Here is a 14,227-nt window from a genome sequence, read left to right as displayed (position 1 = left end):
TAGGGGCATCTCCTCCCCTGGGGCAAGGAGGTGCTCAGCTGCCTCCCACATGGCATGAGCCAGGGCAAGCCCTGCTCCTGCCGGTAGGGCTGGGTGGACCTCTAGCTGCTGCTGCTGCTGCTGCTGGGGGTCCATGACTGCGGCGCCCGGGGTCTGTGTGCCTATGGCTCCTCAGACCGCGTGCTGTGCAGGCTGAGTGTATGTGGGAGGGGCCCTTTAAGGGAGCGGCTAGCTGTTGCCCCAGAAGCGCTAGTCCGCCCGTTGACCCTGTCTGCAGCTGTGCCTGGCATCCCTATTTCGATGTGTGCTACTTTGGCGTGTAGACGTTCCCTCGCTGCGCCTATTTCGATGTTGGGCTGAACAACGTCGAAGTTGAACATCGACGTTGCCGGCCCTGGAGGACGTGTAGACGCTATTCATCGAAATAGACTATTTCGATGTTGGGTGCACGTGTAGACGTAGCCTATATAATACCACAGGGACTGATGTTGTTATTTACTTGAGTTAAGGTAGCCCTGGCCCTATTATGTAGGCAGCCTGCAAACGTGTTACAAGAAGAGAGTCCCCACTCCAAAGAAGACGTGAAAAACTAAGAAGGAAGGATGGTCTAATAGCCAGGCACTAGTCTGGGACACAGTTTCAGTTCCCTGCTCTGCTACAGACTTCCTGGGTAGGTCCCTTAGACTGTATGTGCCACACTTCCACCTCTGTAAAATGGGGGTAATAGCATTCCACTGTCTCCCAGTGGTGCTGAAAATAAATATATTAAAGATTGTGAGGTGCTCCACTTACTAAAGGGAAAGAGGGACATGTAAGTTCCTTAGACGGACTGAATAAATTACAAACATATGTCGTCATTTCATACTTTAAGTCATTCAAGCATTAATCCTGGAGAGACACTGTAAAGAACAGTCAAGTTAAATATAAACATATTAAATCACAGGGTTGTGGGTTTTTAAACAGCTGCCTTGGTGATAAATTAAACTTCAAAACTTACTACCCATTTTACTCGCAAGTACTGGACAGAAAACAGAAGAAGGGTGGGGAGCCTCCTGGTAGTTTATATGTAAGACATTGTGCTTACCACACAGCGTATCTCCCCACATTTGAAGGCACCAGACATGCAAATGCAAACACAGGCTCTCTGGTGCTTAGCTCGTCAGGGGCCATACTTTCAGAGTTCCCTGTAAGCCGTGCACTTGTGCGGCCACTCAGCGGAGATTCAAACGTCAACAGCTGATTAGCAGAGCACCCAGGGCTAGGAGTTTTTTGTTGTTGTTTGTTTGACTGCAGGTGCGCAATCACACCTCCCTCAGTGTATATTCAAAATGTATTCCACGCATAGATGGAAAAAATCCACCCACAGATGGTAAAGGTTAGAGGGAACGTTGCTCTTCCTCAGAGGTGCTGCTTCCCCTCTAGCCAGGGTGGGTGTGTGCGTTCAACTGCCCCTCCAACCTCAAATTTCATCCCACCCCCCAAACTCCTTTTCCTGCCTATGGTCTTCCTGTTTTCAAAGCCCGTTTTCCCTCACCCTGCTCTGACATGGGGGAAAAAAAAATGGGGGGGCAGGGGGCATTACTGCAACATCTGACAGTGCATTTCCAGGTTTTTTGACATGTAGGGGATTTTAATATGTCAATCATGGGGGGGTGAATCTCTTTGATTAGGTGTTAGCTGTGGTAGTGTTTAATACCCTTCCAGGCTATATTCATGTGTCTCAAAGGCAGAAGGGGTTCCTGTGATCAACTAGTCTGACCTACTTTTTATCATCTATCTCTTAAAAAGATGTATTTTAGAGCATGGGAATAAGAGGTGTTGCTGCGTAACTCAAGCAGATGCAGCCAGCAAAGTGATCCATAATCGCAAATATGCTGATCAAGCTTCAGACCATCGCAGCCTAATCATTGGAGCTAAGCACAGCTCTAAGAGCTGTTACTTCTCTTTCAGTCCAACCACTAGAGGGAGGGAGGATTTAACTCAGCAGCATTTTGCACTTGTGTGTTTGTAGATTTCAATCCAACAGACTTTAGTACCAGGTAGGTTTCAAAGGCTAAACTACAGCTAGCTCAAAGCAGGAGGGGATTGCAGGTTTTTTTATTTTAGCACCAGTAAGCGAAGAGCTAAAAATTGTCATCATGGTCTGTGATATCATCCACAGCTCACAAAGGACATTTGTTCCTTTAGCCTGTCCATGTGCTATGACATTGTATCTCTGGGGACTTGTGCTTTCCACAGGCTGGTCTTCTTCCATCATTAGTCACTGCTTTAAACAAATGCCTCCAAGCCCTCCCAATGATTTAGCTTAAAGGCCTGGCCCTCCTACATGGCAAAATTATAAGAATGGCCCAGTTCCTCAGGCAGACAAACCAAGAATGCCACAAATTCAAAATCTTCTCTCCTGCCCCTTCCTCAGGCAAAGGGTGTGAACTGTGAGCCCCTCTATGAACCTATAGAGGAGAGCAAGGGGGCAGCTCTCCAGTCTGCATTACCACAGGGGGAGAACAGCTGGCACAGGCTGCTACTTCTGGGCCTAGGTGGGTTGGATAGAGTCTTGGATCATTAGTGGGCCCCCCAAGCTGGTCTGTGATACACACACATCTCATAGAGATAGAGGGGACCTCAGGAGGTCATGAAGTCCAGTCCCCAGGACCATCCTTTTTTTCCCCCCCAAACTTAATCTGTTTGCCCCAGATCCCTAAATGGGCCCCTCGAGGGCTGAGCTCACAACTCTGGGTTTAGTAGGCCAGTGCTCAAACCACAGAGCTACCCCTCCCCCAGGGCAGGTAGGCTGATGCAGAAGGGTAAGAAAGCTTCATCAGGGTAGGCCTGGCTCAGCTTAGTTTTCCCCTGGAGCGAAGGAGAAGCTGTGGCTGAATCATGACTCAGTCACCCCCTTGTCTCCTGCTGAGGCAGCTCAGCTATGCTCTGCCCCTTCCCCAAGGCATGCTGTAATTCCAGCGCCTCCATTCCCGGCTCGTAGCTATTCATTAGTTAAAATACCTGTGAGGTGATGCGTGGCTGTGAAACCTGGGTGCACATATGCCCCCTGCGCAGTCTCCACAAGGGCCCTCTAAGGCTCTGAAACAATCCATATTTTAGCCTTGATCTGGACAACACAGGAATAATTATTTCTGCATTACAGCATTTCCCAGTGCAGACTCCAAGCATCACATAGGTTATACATACACTCCTCTTAAATAACCAGGTAGGCTTACACTCTGCTTTTGACATCATTCCTGGAACTGTGTGCAAAATGCTGCTCGAGCACTTTTTTTTCCATATCCTCCAAGTGGAGAGGACATTCAGGCTGCGTCTACACGTGCACGCTACTTCGAAGTAGCGGCAGTAATTTCGAAATAGCGCCCGTCACGTCTACACGTGTTGGGCGCTATTTCGAAGTTGAAATCGACGTTAGGCGGCGAGACGTCGAAGTCGCTAACCCCATGAGCGGATGGGAATAGCGCCCTACTTCGACGTTCAACATCGAAGTAGGGACGTGTAGACGATCCGCGTCCCGCAACATCGAAATAGCGGGGTCCTCCATGGCGGCCATCAGCTGGGGGGTTGAGAGATACTCTCTCTCCAGCCCTTGCGGGGCTCTGTGGTCACCGTGGGCAGCAGCCCTTAGCCCAGGGCTTCTGGCTGCTGCTGCTGCAGCTGGGGGTCCGTGCTGCATATACAGGGTCTGCAACTAGTTGTTGGCTCTGTGTATCTTGCACTGTTTAATGAAAGTGTGTCTGGGAGGGGCCCTTTAAGGGAGCGACTTGCTGTTGAGTCCGCCCCGTGACCCTGTCTGCAGCTGTGCCTGGCTCCCTTATTTCGATGTGTGCTACTTTGGCGTGTAGACGTTCCCTCGCTGTGCCTATTTCGATGTTGGGCTGAGCAACGTCGAAGTTGAACATCGACGTTGCCAGCCCTGGAGGACGTGTAGACGTTATTCATCGAAATAAGCTATTTCGAAGTTGGGTGCACGTGTAGACGTAGCCTCAGTGTCCAATATCCTCCAAACAGCCTTCTTGGTGGTTCCTAGTTTACAAGCGGTTTTCACGTCTGATTTGCTTTAAGTATGCAGAGGGCTGAAGGGAAGGGAAATTGATACCTATTAATTCTGTTGCCTCTGTTTCCTCCATTTCAACTGTTTGGCTGCTTCTCCCATAAACATTGTTGCTGTTTCTCCCATGCCACACTCAGATGGTCTGGAAAGTCACTGTCCTGTTTGTGGTGCAGAGAGCCCTGGTCTTTGTAAAGAGTGCTCACCAGAGACAGAGAAACCCACCAGTGATGGAAACCTAGGCTAGTGAGTGGGCTGCGTGAGTGGCCCTCCTTCAGCTCAGTGGGATGGAGAATTGTGATGTCCAGGTTGGTCTCCTTTTGCGAACTGCACTCGCTTAGCTAGAATTTGCAGGGTGCGCCAACTGAACAGTGGCAGCGCTGTGAGTGGAGGCAGAGTGAGCACACAGCTCTTACAGCACACACTTTACTTCATCTTCCCTTCCTTTACGTGTGCATCACTTTAGTAATACCAGTAGGGACAAAACTACACAGAACAAAACCAGTGGAGTCTGGCAACCCTGTTTGTAGGCAAGGTAAACAAAATGTCTGGAGAGCCTCACGCAGCCCACAGGCCACAGGTTGTCTACCACTTCATTACAAAACACATCTCTTGCAGGGTACTTAGCCATAAGGAATATCAGGCAGGGGTGAGCAAACTTTTTATGTTACACACATCTCACAGAGCTGGAAGGGACCTCAACAAGTCCAGTCCCTGCCCTCTTGGCAGGACCAAGCACCATCCCTTTCCCCTCCCCCATTTGCCCTAAATGGCACCCTGGACAGAGGGCTCATAGCCCTGGGTTTAGCAGGCTAATGCTCAAACCACTGAGCTATCCTGGACCCTACTTTTTGTTCCTTCAATTAGCAGGGCCCACCAACCTGTCTAATGTAATCCAAACTGACAGAATTTTCACTTGGGTTCATATGGGAAAAAAAAAACCCAACCTTTTCACACATGTAAGAAAATAAGAATGCAGAATGTAAAAACTTTATTAATCAGTATATGAATGTGAATAGACAGACATAAAACAGTAACATATTTCAACGTTTGTAATGAGACCGATGAGCCTGAGACCCAGCAGCTGATTGTACTGCACACCCCCTCATGAAATTTCATCCCAACCAGAGAGGGCCCATCCCCAACTTTGCACACGCTTGATGTAGGGTATTTACACAAAGCTCATAAATTGTCAAGGCTCTTAGTCGTTGTGAGATGTACAGATGAATAATACAGTAATCCCTGAGATACATGTATTTGAAATATACATACCTCATGTTTACTCGAGAGGAGGTGTGGGGTGGGTCAGTGCTGGGGGAGGCAGGGAGACCTGCAGCCCTGTGGCTGGGAAGCAGCTGGGCTCCCATCCCAGACCCCAGTGGCAGCACCAGATGCAGCTGCCACTTGGTTCCCCTCTCCTCACTGCTTGTGGAACCCAGGAAACTGACCAGCTCATAGCTGATCCGCTTCCAGAATCTGCCAGCGCACAGGAACCCAGGTTGCCACTTGGTTCCCAGCTCCCCACCACTTGCAGGACTGGGAAGCTGACCAGCCATGAGCTGGTCAGTTTCCCCATTCATGGAAGCCCAGGGGAGATGGAGAACCAAGTGACAGCCTGGTTCCCAGTTCTGCTGGGCTGGCAGGAGCTGGGAAACTGACCAGTAATGAGCTGGTCAGTTTCCCCATCCCGCAAGCAGCAGGCAGACTGAAACCAGGCTGCCCCCTTGTTCCCAGCTCCCTGCCACTCTGGGAGCCAGGAAACATACCACCCCTGGTGAGCTGGTCAGTTTCCCAGCTCCTGCCAGCCCAGGAGAACTGGGAACCAGACTGCAGCCTGCTTCCTGTTTCCCCTCGACTTGTGCAAAAATTTGGGTTATTCATGGGTTGCTGGAATGCAACCCCTGTGTAACTTGAGGGTTTACTGTATTTAACAGAAAATGTATTTATATTGACAGTCTTCTTTATGGACCTGCCCAGCTCTGCTGAACTGCCTTGCTCTCTTTCAGAACTATGAATGGAGACTACCAGGAGCACCAGTAAGCAGTGGAAGTCTCTTGGAAGTGAGAAAGACAACACACAGTGGTCGCCTTGGGCCTGAATGAGAACAAAAGGCCCTTTTCCTTGTAACAGAGGAGAGATAAGCACTCTGAATCCATTTACTAAGGAAACCCTTTGGGGAGTGGAGAGGATTCCATAAATGACTGGATTCTGGTTCTGGTGAAACCAGCCAGCTCTTTAAGATGGTGAACTTTTGGGGAAGAACCTACTTTATTAGCCAAGAAAGGTAACTACTGATAAGTGTAGACCTAGGTTTGTTTTTCATGGCTTTGTTTTGCATTGTACACATTTGTTGCCCTCACTTTTTAATTTAATTGTCATTCTTACTGAAACAAACCTACTTTGGTTCTATTATAACTTCTCACAAGTGCTGCATGGTTTACAGGAGAAGAGGTTTAATGTGAAAATGAGGTACATTGTACTGTTGGACACAGAGGATTGGGAATCCCTGTGAACAGTCAGTGTCAGGGACTGGATACTGCAGGGGCACAATTCAAAGGGATGTCTAATGTTAACCTGAAAGGCAAAGTTAGGGAGGTGATAGCCCAGAGAAGAGTATTCGAGTGGCTGAAAGGCTGGTGGTGCCAGGGGGTTGAGACCCAGCTACTACAAACTACTGCCTCACACTGGCAACAGGAGTAACAGGATGACTCAGAGGCCTGGGCACTCCAAGAACCATCACTCTATTGTCCTTCAAAGCCCACCTCCTCAAGGCCTTTTTGTACCATGATGCTGGCAGGAAGTTGCCAGCTGATAACAGGCCAGCAGAGACTTTAAAGCGCTGTTTTATTTACTGTACATTTGTGTCTTTAATTTTTAAAAATTATTTGACTTGAAATCTCCTCGTTCTATAGGATCGCAGGCCAATGTGACTACATGCTTCTAACGCTGTCACTTTTAGTAACATGCTTCTATCACTTGTCTTCCTTTCCTCCCCTATTCCTTCCGTTTCTTTGCTATGCCCATTTGTGCATCTGGCTTTCAGTTAAACTGTAAGGGTTTAGGGGACAGGAATCAACTTTTGGTCTAAGTTTTTACAGATCACAAGGAATACGTCTGCAGTACTACTGATAATCTATACTACTATAAAAGGAGAGCCAGCCAGCCATCTGTGCAGCCCAGCCCAGCCAAATCCCCAGGCTGGAGCTGCCGGTGGAGCTCTGCACCCCATCCAGCTCCTGGCTCTGGGGCTGCCAGGGTTCCCCCAGGTCCCTGTGGCTGGATCTGGCAGCAATGTCCCAGCTTGGTAAACTCCTCAAAGGTGTGGGCCCTGCTAGTGATTAATAATAGGTTTAAGCCAGTCATGCCATAATGGAGCCAGAGATGGGAGCTCACTCCAGAGCTCTGCTAATGCATATTGACCTGCTCTCCTGCCCCCGCACCCCAACTCCCTTCAACTGCTAGCCCTCTTGTTGGGCAGAGATGATCAGAAAAGTATCGAGACTTTTCCACTCCTTTCCCTTGTTGCTTGAATCAGATTTTCGCCTGCTGCCTCCTATTGTGAGCCTAGTGGAGCAGACCCAGGGCAACTCAGTACTTGGATGGGAGGTGCCCAAGGAACACAGAAGTGCTGCAGAAAGCGCTGACCCACTACCCCAGGGGCTGCTGTGCTGCTGGCAGCATCTCCTTTCAGAGGAGAGGTAAAACCAAGGCCTTCCTTGCCTACTCTTGGGTATGAAAGATTTCAAGTCAGTTGTTGGAAAACAAAACAATAATGGAGAGAGTTAACCACAAAGCTCTGGCCAAACGCCAGCTTCATTACTTGCATTCTTTTTAAAATTCCCCTTGCCAATTTCATTGGACACACTATTTGAAATTGTCCTCCCGAGTCTCATGCATTATTTCGCTATAGTGTGCAGTTAACATTTGCTGTGTGTCACCCAAGAGGTGTCTGCATATCTGTGTTGGGTGAACCAAAGCTTACATTCGTAAAGCATGGTGGGATCATTCAGGTTGATTCTATCTAAGCGGAAGCCAGATTATATTTATCATACCTGTATTATTTTTATTTTCCTTATATTCCATCATAAAGCCACGTGAACTGAAGATGAGCCAGAGGCACTTTGTAAAAAGTGAATCAATTCTGCTTTTAAAACATTTCCAAATAGAGGAAAACAATAAAGTGCCATCCTTAAACAGTACAAGAGGGAAGGGATTGTGGTCATACAGCAACAGCAGGGGACTGGCAACCAGAACACATGTACTCTAGTGCTTGTTCTGCCTTTGAACTTTAGATAATACCCTAACCTTTCAGTGCTTCAGTTTCCTCTTCAATGTAGTTGTTTTGGTGCTTACTTCTCATACATGCGTTGTGAGGCTCAATCAATTAATCTTCCCCAAGGGCTTTGAGCTCCTCAGATGGATGACTGGGATAAAGTACAAAATATTGCCTGTCATGTTCATGCCTAGATTAAACCTTTAAAACAAGCCATGTAATTCAGAGTTTAGAATGGAAATGCTGGTCCAACTTTCCCTTGCATTGCAGCAGGGAGTGTGCACAGGGTCTCCTTTTATGTTGCCTTTTTCAGACACACAAGTCTGGGATGCTCCTTTGGAAAGTCAATGTAAAAACCAAAGCCTGGTGCCTGGGTATTTTTGGTTTATCTCCACATGAAGTGCAAATTCATCATGTGGAGAGAATGTGAAACACATGTTTTCCCCACATAACACTTGCCTTCCCACAATGAAAAGAAAATCATTTGCTCACACGGAGAAGCAGATTTTTTTAGTTTATTCACATGCGGGTAAAAAAAGCCCAGAAGTCAAGAACACTGCATGCCCCAGCCCTGCCAAAACACCAGGGATAACCATGAGGACTCCTATGGAAAGCTTTGGTATGTAAGATAGTATATGCAGTGGTCACTTACACACTACACCTATTTCCTTAGCTATTACTCAGCAGTGAGTAATATACTCTACAACTCTGACTCATATGGGCTGCAAAATGCATGCCAAGCAGTTGTCAATAACCCCTCAAGATTTAAGGGAGAGGAGAGTGGGTGGGGAAAGTCAAGCTTTTTGTCTGACTCTCTTCCAGTGTGGGAGAATTTGGGCTGATTTTAAGATACTCCACAGTTTTGTTGTTCATTCCAGCTGGAGCAGCTGGTATCCAAAATAACATGCAGCTATATATCAACACATTCACTGGGGTAAAGGACTCTTGCTCATATTTTCTTTCTTCTCTGGTTTATTTTTTTTCCTTTTTCTCTTCCTTAGTTATACACATTTCAGTAAGAAAACAAAACACAAACAGAAGTAACTGAATCCTCCCAACACCAAAATCTGTTTGTAACAGCTGAAAAGTGCTATGGAACAATCAAATATCAAAGGTTTATTTTCAAATGGGAATATAGTGCTCTGTGACTGCTGAAAGAAGCAGAGAACTGCCGGAAGACATAGAATGATTTCATGGTTAAGGTGATTGAATTCTATCCTGAAGAATTGAATTCCACCCCTAGCTCAGAGTTACTGGGTGATGGTGACTGATGAGTCACTTAAGGCTTTTCCCAGGTGGTCACTAACTGTGTCTTTCTCATCTTTTGGGTGTTCAATTTGATATCCTGGGGTCAGATTTGCAGAGCATGGAGGCAGTGACAACTGCAACTGATCACTTTTGGAGCTATGTTTCAAACATATTAGGTGTGTCTACACTCAGAACTAACTTCGAAGTTAGGCACTACATCCAAGTAGCCAGCAGAGAGTCTATATACATTTTTCCCTTACTTTGAAGTTAACTTCAAAGGGAGCCCAACTTTGAAGTCCTTATTCCATTCCCAGTAATGGAGTAGTGCCCTGCTTTGAGGTTTAACTTTGAAGTAAGGTGTGTGTAGATGCTCAACTTCAAAGCTGTACTTCGAAGTAAACAGCTTCCAAGTTATTTCTGTAGTGTAGAGACAGCCTTAGAGTGCTTTACAAATATCTATACCCCAGAACCCCCAACCCCTCTGCATCTGTCCACACCTTCATCCTAATTCCACTCCCCTCCTCTACTCCCCCACCCTGCTGATTAGTGTCCACATCCTTCTCTGCGCTCATCCATCCCAGATTCCTGCCTCCTGGGAAGGGAGTTCTCTTAAGGCCTCATCTATTTGGTTCCCCAGCTCAGCTGCAATCTCATCACTAGGGATCCTTTTAGGGGAGGCAACGAAGGGTCCTGTGGCACCTTATAGACTAACAGAAAAGTTTTGAGCATGAGCTTTCATGAACACAGACTCACTCCAAGACCAGCATCTGATGAAGTGAGTCTGTGCTCATGAAAGCTCATGCTCAAAACTTTTCTGTTAGTCTATAAGGTGCCACAGGACCCTTTGTTGCTGTTACAGATCCAGACTAACACGGCTACCCCTCTGATACTTTTAGGGGAGGGACATTCAGCAAAGCTAAGTGTGGGGAGTGGCTGGAACGTGCTCCACACATCCACAGTTCCACAGCAAATCTCTTCCTATAGAGAGATTTACCCATTGTGTTACATTTACTTTGTGTTTCATTGCACATTTTGAGGTTGGTGTGGTCACTTGGTAGGAACCAATACCAAAAACATGGTCTGGCCATGCACTGCCTAGGCTTTACTTCATATTGTAAATGGTTCCCTGGGTGAGCCCCCTTCTTTTAGCTAGTGCAGACATCCTGTCTTCAGCCTGCTTGATACATTTAGGTCCCTAATTCAGTCTCTCCAGAAATGAGGCCCCACTTCCTGCCTCTCCTCCTCTGCTCTTATTCTTCCCACCCATATTTTGACATCTGTCTCCCCACCCCTCCTATCCACCCCATTGGCTGTTGGAACCCCCTCTCCCCTCCTGCTCTCTCCCTGTCTCTGTTCCAGTCAGGTCATTTCCATTCCTGGATGTCAGCAAGAAGAGGTGAAACAGGAGCCCCTGGTTACCCAGAGAAGCAATTGCAGGGAGCATCCTGCCCAGCCTCTGCATCACTGCAATGGAGCATGATGGAACCATCCGAGAATTTAGCTGGCAAATGTTAACTAGTCTCAGAGGCTTATAACTTGGCCATTTCTTTATGTGGGCAAAACACTTTTTCCCTAGTGTTCAAGGTTCAAGCATAAGAAGAGACTAGTGCAACACACAGGCTTTATTCCTTCTTCCTCAAACCCAGTCCTCTCTCATCAGGCACACCTGAAAGTAGGAGTCTGTGTTCCTAGACATTACCCTATACATAAGCATACTGTCATACAAACACTCCCCTGTTGGGAAGCTATCATAATATCTCTTTTACCACAGTTATTTGAGATTGTAAAATTTAACATGAATAACATGCTCTGATTACATATTTAACATTGTAGTGTACTCCCTTCAGGTCTATATCAGATAACTTACTACCAGCCTTTTTTACATTGCTTCTTAACTTGCTTGGGGTTTGAGGGATTATTCTTTAGTTTTACGGTTGTACAAAATCTTGTATATACTTTGCAAATGGTCTGGTGTTGAAGCGAGCATGGATCTTTCTTGGGATGACATCCCAAACACTTAGGCTGTGGTTACACTACAGCAATCTGTCAACAGAAGTCATTGTCGGAAGAGATTTCCTGACACAACTTCTGTTAACAGAGTACAGCCACACACGGACAAAGCAGGAGAGCACTCTGCTCTGTCGACAGAGAAGCTGGACTGCCTGGCTGCTCTCTTGACAAAACAGGCACCCAGAAGCACAGCAGACAGGACTGCCCATTGCTGAGGATGCCATGTCTGTTGAGACAGGCTGCTAGGGCAGGGGGGGTGCCGTTTACATAGCTGTTTTGTTGACAGAATCTCTCAATAGCATCATTATGCCTCAAAGCTTTGAGGCAGACCGCTGCAGGCAAAAGTGCTGTTGTTTGTTGAGATACTGTCAACACATCCTGTTTTGTGTGTGCAGGCTCCAGGAGTTTTGCTGACAAAACTAGGGTTTTGCTGGTAAAACTTGCTAGTGTAACCCTGGCCTTAAAGTTTGGCAAAGTTATAAATAATTTGAGATGCTCTTATAGTGGGAAAAAAGGACATGTAAACGTTACAAAAGGAAGAGCTGGACATATGTATTCCTGGTTCCTGGCCTAATGACAGAGACAGCATTTAAACTGGATTATCTGGTTTTTATCAGTGTGCACCTTACACCTATTTTAATAAGTATTGTTTGTGTAAGTCAGTTTCCTATTTTTTTGATTTGGGGTTTTCCATTTACACACAAATGAAGAAGAAGCAGCTTTATGCTGGCATTGCCTTATATAGAATTACTGCATTAGCTCAGTTCCTCATGTGGTGTAAATCAGTATAGTCTACAGTGGTTTACACCAAGTGAGGATATGATGTGCTAACTTGAAGTTTCTCCTGATGATTTGTACCAGTGTAAGGAAGTTCAGACCCTGGTGTTTTTTCCGTGGAGTTTATAAGAATGGGTAAGAGCACAGTTTTGTGATGTTTTAATTACAAGGATGTATAAGATCATGATAACATTTCTGCTTCAGTTCAGTAGTTCATATAATGTTATACAACTTCACTTAACTGCCATGCAGGTCTGATTCTCCTAATGTATGGCAGTGTGAAGTATTTTGTATGTGTGTGTTGCAATTATGAACGTATCTCTTTAAGTGGCAAAGGCTGGCTGTTTTCAGGAGAGATTTTTTGTCTGGGAATGATAACATGCCAATAGTTAAAATGTTTGTACCTATTGAATCATCTGTTTCCCCAAAGTGACCTTTCAAACTATTTCTCACTTTCTCTTTGTTTATTTTTGTTATCAGTTGGGTATCTTGTCAGTGTTCTTCTGATGTGTTATGTAACATGCAACTAGGTGGACTGGCAAAGCCAGAGGGCAGTCTGCTGCCTACAGGAAATTGGTTAACCTTGGCAAATTACTTATACATTATTCCTTTGCTACTATGGTTGAGGATAACACACTTTCTGATCTAATGCTGATGCACTAAACTCACCAATAGGTGGCCATGATGAAACAAGAAACTGAATAAATGAACACACCAATTTCATGCTGAGAAGCAACTGCTGGTATGTAACTGCAGTTTTTTACTGTTGGTCATAAAGCAGAACTTTAGCTAAGATTCAGTTATTATGGGATGCCAAAGTCTTCATCAAATAAATTGATTCTCAGAGTCGATGGTAAAAACCACTACATAGGCCATTCTAGGGAGCTCAGAAACCTTATCACTGGAGGTAGGTTTTTGCTACTGTGCATATTGGACCTGAAATGGTTTGTAAGGTCTCTAATGGAGTTAGTGCTGTAGCAATGGGCTGAAGTTATTTCCTATATGTCATCACAGCACTGAGAAAGTCTGGGCTCCTAAGAACAGGGTTATGAAAATGATGTGACAATTGCTATGGAGTTTACAAGGACATGAGGAAGGCTTTGCTTCATGTTGGCTGTGTCTACACTAGCCCCCTTCTTTGAAGTGGGCATGGAAAGTAGCTTAAGTGGGAATAATAATGAAGTGCTGTGATGAATATGCAGCACCTCTTTAGGCTAATTCTCCACGCGGCAACTTCAAAGTTGCAAACTTCGAAGTGCTGGAATGCTTTGTAGCCATGGGACCTTTGAAGTACCTGCAACTACACAGCATGCTGGCGCTTTGAAGTTTGACACTTCAAAATTGCCTCAGGGAGACTTAGCCTAATGAGGTGCTGCATATTCATCACAGCACTTCATTATTATTCCTGCTCAGGCTGATTACCATGCCCCCTTCGAAGAAGGGGACTAGTGTAGACACAACCTTTGATTCTCCAAAGTGTTTTCATGATATTCAGTCTTATGCAGCTTGATTAAATGTTGTCTCTCACTTGTGGTAATAAAAAAACTATTACAAAAAAAGTAAAACAAACTTTTCTCTCTCACACCCACACCAAGATACCTGGCTACGCAGTCTCAGAAAGGAGACCAGTTAGTAAAATAAGTGGTGTGGAGAAAGTGAACAAAGAAAAATTATTTACTTATTCCCATAATATAAGAACTAGGGGACACCAAATGAAATTAATGGGCAGGAGGTTTAAAACAAATAAAAGGAAACTCTTCTTCACCCAGCACACAGTCAACCTGTGGAACTGCTTGCCAGAGGAGGCTGTGAAGGCTAGGACTATAACAGGGTTAAAAAAAAGAGCTAGATATATTTGTGGAGGT

General features: G+C 45.8%; 1 long non-coding RNA gene across 1 annotated transcript in view; it reads left to right on the top strand.

Annotated features, from left to right (window-relative positions):
* LOC142003983 (uncharacterized) overlaps positions 1 to 13,080 on the top strand; it is a 33,428-nt gene extending 20,348 nt beyond the window's left edge. Inside the window, exons 2-3 of the long non-coding RNA XR_012642922.1 lie at positions 6,061 to 6,338; positions 13,038 to 13,080. This is a non-coding gene — a long non-coding RNA (uncharacterized LOC142003983). The remainder of the gene's footprint in view (positions 1 to 6,060; positions 6,339 to 13,037) is intronic.
* The last annotated feature ends 1,147 nt before the right edge of the window (positions 13,081 to 14,227 follow it).

This window comes from Carettochelys insculpta, chromosome 1, assembly GCF_033958435.1.
Source record: "Carettochelys insculpta isolate YL-2023 chromosome 1, ASM3395843v1, whole genome shotgun sequence".
NCBI lineage: Eukaryota > Metazoa > Chordata > Testudines > Carettochelyidae > Carettochelys > Carettochelys insculpta.
Note: the sequence above shows the minus strand (reverse complement) of the source record. Positions and strands in the feature narration are given on the sequence as shown.